The sequence below is a fragment of the Hordeum vulgare genome, chromosome 6H, assembly GCF_904849725.1.
Source record: "Hordeum vulgare subsp. vulgare chromosome 6H, MorexV3_pseudomolecules_assembly, whole genome shotgun sequence".
Lineage (NCBI taxonomy): Eukaryota > Viridiplantae > Streptophyta > Magnoliopsida > Poales > Poaceae > Hordeum > Hordeum vulgare.
The window spans coordinates 146,185,341-146,195,631 of NC_058523.1; positions in this window are offsets into that span (position 1 = coordinate 146,185,341).

The window sequence follows — 10,291 nt, forward strand, 5'->3', positions numbered from 1 at the left end:
ATAACAATGTACTAAGGTTTAATAAAAAGGTCCTAAGTGTGTTGTAAAGTGAAGTTGCATGAATGAGATCAAAAGAGTTAATGGACGATGAACTATTGCTATATAAGCTCGACTTGCATACACTATGGGAGATGATCAAAAATATTGGGAGAACAACATGAATGTTATTTGACAAATAGTACAAGACATACGAATTTATTTGTAGAAAGAATTTCTTGAAATGGAGCACTACAACACAAGTTATAGCGAAATGAAGTATGAATTGAATTTGCATTCAAAAGGTCAAGAGAAGTTGAACTGAAGTACGATGGTTACGTACAAAAATATATGACATGAGTGTTTAGGGGTAAAAGGAATCAATTGAAAAGGTGGTACGATTTGCAAGATAAGATCAAATGAATGTTGGAATAAAAATTTGAATCGCTCAAATTTGTAAGGTTCAAAGGTCGAAACAAATGATGCTACTGGATATAGGAGATCAATATGAGCGTGTAGAAAAAAGAATTACTAGATTTGAAATAGCGGATCAAAAGATACAAATACTTTAATATAACATTGAATCGGCTTAGAACGATGTGAACACTTTTGGGCACTAATAGATAAATCTGATTCCATCAAAATTATAAGTTGAAAAGTTAAAACTAATGATACAAACGGGAAGATTACTTTGATACGAATCCGACGCAATTGGATTCATCTAAAACGGAGCTACGGATAAAAAGATATGATCAAAAGAAGTTTGAATATCAGTGTGAACAAATTTCGAAATTTGAAAATTTTCAAAAAGTTGATATGATAGGTTCACCAGATAGGTGGGATCAAGACGAAACTCTAGGCGTTGGTTTCATCTAAATCGAATAAACGAGTAAAAAGTTATGGCTATTTGAAAAATCAGGGCCAAGCTGTTTTACGGAAGAAAAGTGCTATGTCTAAAATAATTCTAGTACTAATGTGTAAATACGAAGACTAATTAATATATCTAATTACTATACCGTATACTAGTGTAGGAATACTAGTCTAGAAATAATAAACTACGGGAGTATAAAAAAATACGAAGAAAAATACCTTTAGAATGCAGAGTAAGAATTAATTCCAATGAGGAGACGACTTCGAGAAATCCCGCCGTAGAGAAAAGAATATTTTTATTTAATAAACCTAGTCAAACCAAAAGATTGATTTAACCCGATATAGATGATTTTTGGATGCTCCTATGGGTCTATATTTATAGGTGGAAAGAAGGTCTAATGGTCAATCGCTAGGCAATGTGGGACTAAATATATACGTAAAAAGGAGAAAAGGAGGGACCAAATGCCCATGGGCCAAGTAAATTTCGGTCAGCCCAAAGGCAAGCTCGGATGAACAGTGTTTCCTGGTGAATAGTGCCTTTTTTATTTTTTTCAAAATAAACAGCGAAAACAAATATAAACGAAATTAAGAGAATATTTTTTATAGGCATATTATATATCAAAATTTTCAGAATAAAACGTCCTACAACATGAACATTTTATTTTTCACAAAATAAAAACTTTATAAAAAATTATTTTTTAAAATCCAATAAAATCCAAATTTTGTCTTTAAAATTTTTGCACTATTTTTCTTCTAACTTTTATTTTTTGGGGGTGTCATGTTACCTCCTCTCTTTCTTACTTGGCAAGTATATTGTTAGGAAATATTTTGTGGTTGAAATCTTGTGCCAAAAATAAAATCAAAAACCAAAGGAAAATTCAAGTGCCACATTCATCCAAATTCTTTATAGTTGAAGAAGTCATGTTATCTTCTCTCACTGATTTTAAATGGATGAATTTGAATTCAAAAGAAAAATGGGAAAGTCATTTTATTCCCTCTCATTCAAAAGTTTAAAAAAAAGATCATCACCATCACCGGTGCACCCTCACGCTGCTGGAGAACTCATCTACTTCCCCATCTCTCTTGATGGATCAAGAAGGCGGAGATCGTCATCGAGCTATACGTGTGATGAACGCAGAGGTGTCGTCCGCTCGGTGCTAGATCGGGACGGATCATGGGACGAAAGTGATTTGAATCACGAAGCTATTCCACTACATCAACCTCGTTTCTTAGCGCTTCCCGCTTAGCAATCTACAAGGGTATGTGGATCCGATCTCCCTCTCGTAGATGAACATCACCATGATAGGTCTTCGTTTGCGTAGGAAAATTTTTGTTTCCCATGCAACATTCCCCAACACTCAGGCGTGGCTCTGGTGAGGTGGAGGAGTGATGGCTTCAGCAAGGTTCCGGGGGTTCTATTTATAGGATGGCGAGAGGGGTGCCTCATCAAGTTTAATTCTGGCGCCGATTACGGTGGACACAGGGGTGCCTCATCAGGTTCCGAGGGTCCTATTTATAGGATGGCTGAGCTAGCTAAAACAGTTTGCGGGGCTCCATTTTACTACTGGCATCGAGCGATTACACGCAGAGGCACGCTCTCGATGGAGCGGCTCGTCACGGGCGCGTCGGCTGCAGAGAGCGTGCTCTATGCTATCAAGAGCGTGGTGATGAGCATCAGCGCATGCAGGAGTGGGGGACAACCACACACAGCTCGCACGATGAAAGGGCAGTGTTGGGTGGTGCAGCTTTGTAGCATGCTGCACTGGAGGCCATGGCAGCCATTGCTGGCACCACTGCCAGAGCTGGCGGAGCTCAGATCATCTCACCACCGATGCTCACAACCATCCAAAGGACCATGCGGCGCGTTGGATAAGCGCGGGGCACAGTGTGCAAGCCGCCAGGGCTGGCACTGGTGATATTGGCGTTGTTGTTCTACTTCCTCGAAGTAGTGCCCACCACCTGCTCGACGAAATGAAAATTGCATGGGGAAAAGAGTTATCATCTCATATTTTTTGGGGTGCATGCAAATTCTCATAATTTTTAAAAAAGGTTAGGTAGGGTTTTTGGCAAAATAAACAAATCTGGTCCAAACTTTGGTCAAACAGGATCTGAAATTTTCAAACTGGAAACTAGAAAGTTTTTGAGGCAATGAGTGTGTGGCGCTCCGCCTGATTACCACTGTAGCCAGACGGTCGCCGTGCATACGAGCCCAGGAAATCACTCTGGCATGCACGTTTACAAAAGGTATCAGGAACATAGGCATTTCTATTAATGAATATAAGTTTTACAAGATGAGCCACAAGGGTGATGGATCCTTGTGTGAACACTCTGTCTCCTCGCGTACGACGGATCCTTGTGTGAACCTGGCCACGTTAAAAGCCGCTGAGTACTTTTGAATGTACTCGCAAGCAAACCAAAACTAACATATACACTGAGCAAAGCAATCTATGGCATTCAAGCATGCATTTGTTATTAGAGCAATATTAATCATCATGACATAGCATACCTATCTAGCAAGGTTAATTATCAAGGTATAACAGGGTTATCTAGCAAGATAACTTCTAAAGTAAATGCGATGAGGTAAAGCATATTAGGTAAATGATTTGTACTCCGACTATTCTCATGATCCAGTCTGAATATGATCCAATCCAACTCATGTTGTCATCAACCACTCATCTCATAGCCATCTCATGGCTAACATGTCATATACCGGACATCTTCCGATGTCTGCACAAGACGAGTTCTTCCATCATTATCATCGCTCTTACGGTTGTTCACCTAGTGTGGTCTAGTCGGGCTATCCAATATCGTGGACTCGGCTATTCGAATAGATTTGACACTCTGCAGAGGTTGCACACTTTACCCACACTATGGAGCACTGACCTCGTGATCCCATTCGGGTGGACCACCATTACTCCAACGAAACTTGCCTGACCCATGACTCTTTCATCATACCCCCGGCAACCACTCTCCCCGGAGTCTTGCCCTAGGTGGCCGTGTGTCCTCACGACACCTGCCACCGTCGTGGCTAAACTGAACTGTCCCACCTAGGGATGGGCCCAACTCAACTCAACTGGGCTCACAGGATTATCACCGCCCACCTGATCAGGGTAGCACGCATGCATAATCCTCCCTCTTTGGGAGTACCGGTGAAAGGTCACGCGATCAGCCCAAGTCACGGCCGTCCCATATCGGTAAATGTGATTGCACGGATAAGCCCGGACAGGTGACTCCAGATCAACCCACTAGGTTTGGTTTAAACAACATATTTATCAAGCATGGTTGTTGTCGGCAATGACTTAACATAATGATGATTCTGCATGAAATAACAACAGTAGAAACACCTCAACCTATCTCTCTATTATGAGTCATTAATAAGACAGTATGTAAATGACAGGTTATTACTTCACAATCTCTAAATGTAAATTAGACCCTCGGAACCCTCGCATAAAACCGGCAAATAAATCGGTATCCACCAAAACGGTCTTTACAACACAGATCTGGGACGTTACCGGAATAACTCAACCCCGGCTCAAGACGGCTGGAAAGCAGCACACAGCATGAGGCGGTGTTGATAAAAAGAATATAGCAGTTCCCTAAGACGACCGAAGAACAGCTCAGAGCAAAGGGTCACTGTCACGAAAAGAAATTCAACAGCTACCTGCAATGGCCGAAAAGGAGCTCGGAACACGAGCTAGCTGTCGTCGAGAGAGTTATAAAGTCGGCATCCACCCCGGACGGCCGAAAGCAGCTCACACTCGAGCGTGGTGCCGTCATTGAAGAAAATGCGAGCAAGGGTTCGTCAAAGTCACGCACCACACGTTACTATACATACAATCGTAAGCATATTAATTGAACATGCAGGAACAACATAGAGCAAGCTTTAGGGCATATTGATACGTCTCCGTCGTATCTACTTTTCCAAACTCTTTTGCCCTTGTTTTGGACTCTAATTTGAATGATTTGAATGGAACTAACCCGGACTAACGCTGTTTTCAGCAGAATTGCCATGGTGTTGTTTTTGCGCAGAAATAAAAGTTCTCGGAATGACCTGGAAATTTACGGGGATTTTTTGTGGAATATATAAAAAATACTAGCGCAAGAATCAATCGAGGAAGTGGAGCGTGGAGCCCACAAGCCCACAAGGCGCCCCCCCCCCTGGCCGCGCCTGGTAGGCTTGTGGGGCCCACGAAGCTCCACCGCCTCCAATCTCAGCTCTATTTAGTCCCTTTCGTCCAGAAAAAATCAAGGAGAAGAGTTCATCACATTTTACGATATGGAGGTGCCGCCACCTCCTGTTCTTCCTCTGGAGGGTAAATCTGGAGTCCGTTCTGGGCTCCGGAGAGGGGAGATCGTCGCCATCGTCATCACCAACCTTCCTTCATCGCCAATTCCATGATGCTTTTCACTGTTCGTCAGTAATCTCATCGTAGGCTTGCTGGACGATGATGGATTGGATGAGATCTATCATGTAATCGAGTTAGTTTTGATGGGGATTGATCCCTAGTATCCACTATGTTCTGAGATTGATGTTGCTACTACTTTGACATGCTTAATGTTTGTCAGTAGGGCCCGAGTACCATGATTTCAGTTCTAAACCTATTATGTTGTCGCCAATATATGTGTGTTCTTGATCCTATCTTGCAAGTTGTAGTCACCTACTATGTGTTATGACCCGGCAACCCCGGAGTGACAATAACCGGAACCACTCCCGGAGATGACCATAGTATGAGGAGTTCATGTATTCACTAAGTGTTAATGTGTTGGTCCAGTTCTTTATTAAAAGGAGATCCTTAATATCCCGTAGTTTCCATTAGGACCCCGCTGCCACAGGAGGGATGGACAATAGATGTCATGCAAGTTCTTTTCCCTAAGCACGTATGACTACATACGGAATACATGCCTACATTACATTGATGAACTAGAGCTAGTTACATATCTCTCCGTGTTATAACTGTTGCATGATGAATAACATCCGGCATAATCATCCATCACCGATCCAATGCCTACGAGTCTTTTCCTACTGGTCCTTGCCACGTTACTTTGCTGCTACTGCTGTCACTGCTGCTACTGTTACTTTGCCGCTACTGCTGTCACTTTGCTTCTACTAGTTACTGTTGCTACTGCTGCTTTCATACTACCTTGCTACTGATACTTTGCTGCAAATACCAAATCTTTCAGGTGTGGTTGAATTGACAACTCAACTGCTAATACTTGAGAATATTCTTTGGCTTCCCCTTGAGTCGAATCAGTAAATTTGGGTTGAATACTCTACCCTCGAAAACTGTTGCGATCCCCTATACTTGTGGGTTATCAAGACCATTTTCTGGCGCCGTTGCCGGGGAGGCTTAGCAATATTCTCTGAGTCACTTGGGATTTACGTCGTTGGTCACTATGAGGAATCCGAAATATCCAAGAACTAAAGTCTTGCCCTCAACTACGAGGACAGGTAAGGAACTGCCATCTAGCTCTGTACTTGATTCACCTTCAGTTATGAGTAAGTTTGCGACACCACCTCCTTCTAGAAATCTTGATATGTCGCATGTGCTTGATGATGCTACTTCTATTGCCCATGATGCTTATGATGATGCTATTCTTGATACTGCTTTTCCACTAGGTGCATTCTTTGATGCACAAATTGCTAGAGTTCCTGCTAGATGTGATGATACTTCTGAAACTGCTGATACTACTGAAGTAGAACCTGCTATTTTGCCTGTTAGAACTAGCTCTCCTAGATATGAATTGCCTGATATGCCTGAGGGTTATGTTATGGAGGGATAGATAGATGAGGACTTTCTTGCTTGTAAGGATAGCTATGATGTTGAGAAATTACTGCGCAAGTGGAAAGAAAAATCTTTGAACGCTAGGATGAAATACGACCCGAAGTTTGCTACTTTGCCTATCTTTGTGACCGATAAGGATTATGAATTCTCTATCGACCCTGAGTTAATCACTTTGGTCGAATCTGATCCTTTTCACAGTTATGAGTCTAAAACGGTTGTAGCCCATCTTACCAAACTGCACGATATAGCCACCCTATTCACGAGTGAGGAAAAGATCTGCCACTACTATATCCTTAAGTTGTTTCCTTTCTCGCTAAAGGATGATGCTAAGACATGGTTCACTTCTCTTGCTCCTGGTTGTGTGCGTAGCCCCTAGGATATGATCTACTACTTCTGTGAGAAATATTTCCATGCCCATAAGAAGCAAGCTGCCTTGCAGGAAATATACAACTTTGCGCAAGTTGAAGAAGAAAGTCTCCCACAAGCTTGGGGGAGGCTTGTCCAGCTGCTGAATGCTTTGCCTGATCACCCTCTTGAGAAGAATGAAATACTTGATATCTTCTATAATAGACTTACCGATTCTTCTAGAGACCACCTAGATAGTTGTGCTGGTTGTGTTTTTAGGGAACGAACTGTAGAACAAGCTGAGATCCTATTGAATAATATCTTGTGCAATGAGAATGCTTGGACTATTCTCGAACCACCTCCAAAGCCAGCTCCTAAGAAAAGAGGTATCCTATTCCTCAGTCCGGAAGATATGCAAGAAGCTAAGAAATCTATGAAACAGAAAGGCATTAAATCTGAAGATGTCAAAAATCTACCACCTATCGAAGAGATCCATGGTCTTGATAACCCGATACAGGTAGTAGAAGTAAATTCTCTGCGTAGATTCAATGAGAGTGATATTCCTTTTGATAAACCTGCTAGCTTATGCCTGGATGAATTTGATAACTTTGTTGCCAAACAACAAAGTTTCAATGATTATGTTAGCAAACAACAGGAACAGAATGCTCGTATGCTTAGTCATTTAAGTGCTTATGTGGACAGAAACGTCAATGATCTTAAGTTGTTGAGTAAACATGCCTCTATGGTTACTACTCAAGTAGAACAAGTACTTAAGGCTCAAAATGACTTGCTCACTGAGTTGAATGACAATTCTGTCAGAGTCGTCACTAGAGGCGGTAGAATGACCCAGGAACCTTTGTATCCTGAGGGTCATCCTAAGAGAATTGAACAAGATTCTCAAGGAGTTAGCACCGAAGCACCTAGTCATCCTAGGAAGAAGAAGAAAGATGATAGGAACTTGCACGCTAGCAACCCCATTGCTGTTACACCTAAGAATCCAAACGATGTCTCTGTATCTGATGCCGAAACACAATCTGGTGAGGAACATGAGCCTAATGATCATATCTATAGTGATGTTCATGTTGATTCTCAACCTAGCAATGATAAGAATGTGGAGATTGAACCTGTAGATCTTGATAACCCACAACCTAAGAATAAGAGGTACGATAAGAACGACTTCGCTGCTAGGAAGCATGGTAAAGAAAGGGAACCATGGGTTCAGAAACCCATGCCCTTTCCTCCCAAACCATCCAAGAAAAAGGATGATGAGGATTTTGAGCAATTTGTTGAAATGATTAGACATGTCTTTCTGCAAATGCGTTTGACAGATATGTTCGAAATGTCTCTGTATGCTAAGTACATGAAGGATATTGTGACTAATAATAGGAGGATACCTGAGGTTGAGATTTCCACCATGCTCACTAATTACACCTTCAAGGGTGGAACTCCTAAGAAACTAGGTGATCCCGGAGTGCCCACTATACCTTGCTCCATTAAAGGCAACTACGTTAAAACTGCTTTATGCGACCTTGGAGCCGGTGTTAATGTTATGCCTCTCTCTCTCTTTATCGTAGACTTGAACTGGATAAGTTGAAACCCACAGAATTTTCTCTGCAAATGGCCGACAAATCAACTGCTTTCCCTATCGGCATTTGCGAGGAAGTGCCTATTGTGGTTGCTAACGTCACTATCTTAACAGACTTTGTTATCCTGGATATTCCCGAGGATGATGCCATGGCGGTCATCCTTGGAAGACCCTTTTTTAAACACTGTAGGGGTTGTTATAGATTGCAACAAAGGCAATGTCACTTTCCATGTTAAAGGTAATGAGCATACGATGCACTTTCTGAAGAAACAATATCGAGTACATTGCATCAATGCTATCAAAAAAACTTCATCGATTCTTATTGGGAGCTTTGAATGCCCTATACCTACTGTTAAGATGAAGTATGATTTGCTTGTTGGGGATATCCACATCCCCATTGAGGTAACCTAGTGACTATTCGAAAATTCTCCGTTTTCTTTTGCGATTCGAAAAAGTTTGTCAAGAAGACTTGATCAACCTCATTGACGGATTTCTTTCGATGACCATGAAATGGATGAATCGAGGAGTCATAAACCTCTGTTCCAAGCTTTCACCTTCGGCTGCTTAAAAGAAAAATGATAGATTTAGTTTAGTTTTCCCTGTTTTCTGTTTTTGTGTCCCGTAGAAAAGTACCCCGGAGACGGTTATTTACCTCCTTGGGAGTAGACCAACTTAGGCCAAAAGCCTAAGCTTGGGGGAGTACGTGTTTCTCATCGACTTTATATTCTTGCTCACGCTTTCACTTTGTATGTCGGTGTTCACACTTTGCCACTGTATCATCCATGCTAGTTCATTTCTTTTTCTCTTTTTTTCTTGTGTGTTTTTCTAGTTTGAGAAAACCCAAAAAGATTTTCTTTTCTTCTTTTGCTTGTTGGGAGCTTTCCCGTGTAAATAGTTTTCTTTTTATTTGGGTCAAGGTAGAAGACTATGGTTACAATGTTTAGTGGCTCTCGCATGCATGTCTGTTTATCTGTTAAAGATCCATATTACTTTGTATTCTCCTTTGTGTTTGCCTGCAGATTCCAGCATAGTCCAATGCACGAGCACTCTTATTATTGTTCACATCATTCGGTCGTGCAAGTGGAAGGCAATAATGACGATATATGATGAAGTGACTCACCTTGGAAAAGCTGGTATGAACTCGATCTATTTTGTTTTTGTAAATATGACTAGCTCATTGTTCCTAGATCAGCTTTGTTGTGAGAGAAACATGTTTGCAATGACAACTTAGAGATCATAGCTTCTGATGCCATGCTTAATTAGCTAGGAGCTTATAATGGTTTGTCTTGGATGCCAACATGAATTTTGAGATGAATATGATGTAGTATGATAGGATGGTATCCTCCTCTGAATGATTCAAGTGGCTTGACTTGGCGCATGTTCACGCATATAGTTGAAACAAAATCAATATAGCCTCTATGATATTCATGTTCATGGTGATTTATGTCCTACTCATGCTTGCACTCAATGTTGGTTAATCTCAACGCATTTTGATGACTGTTGTCGCTCTCTAGTTGGTCGCTTCCCAGTCTTTTGCTAGCCTTCACTTGTACTAAGCGGGAATACTGCTTGTGCATCCACTTCCATAAACCCAAAGTTGTTCCATATGAGTCCACCATACCTACCTATATGTGATATCTACCTTCCGTTCCAAGTAAATTTGCATGTGCCACTCTCTAAACCTTCAAGAAATAATCTATTTTGCATGCCCGAACCGCTCATGTGGTGACAA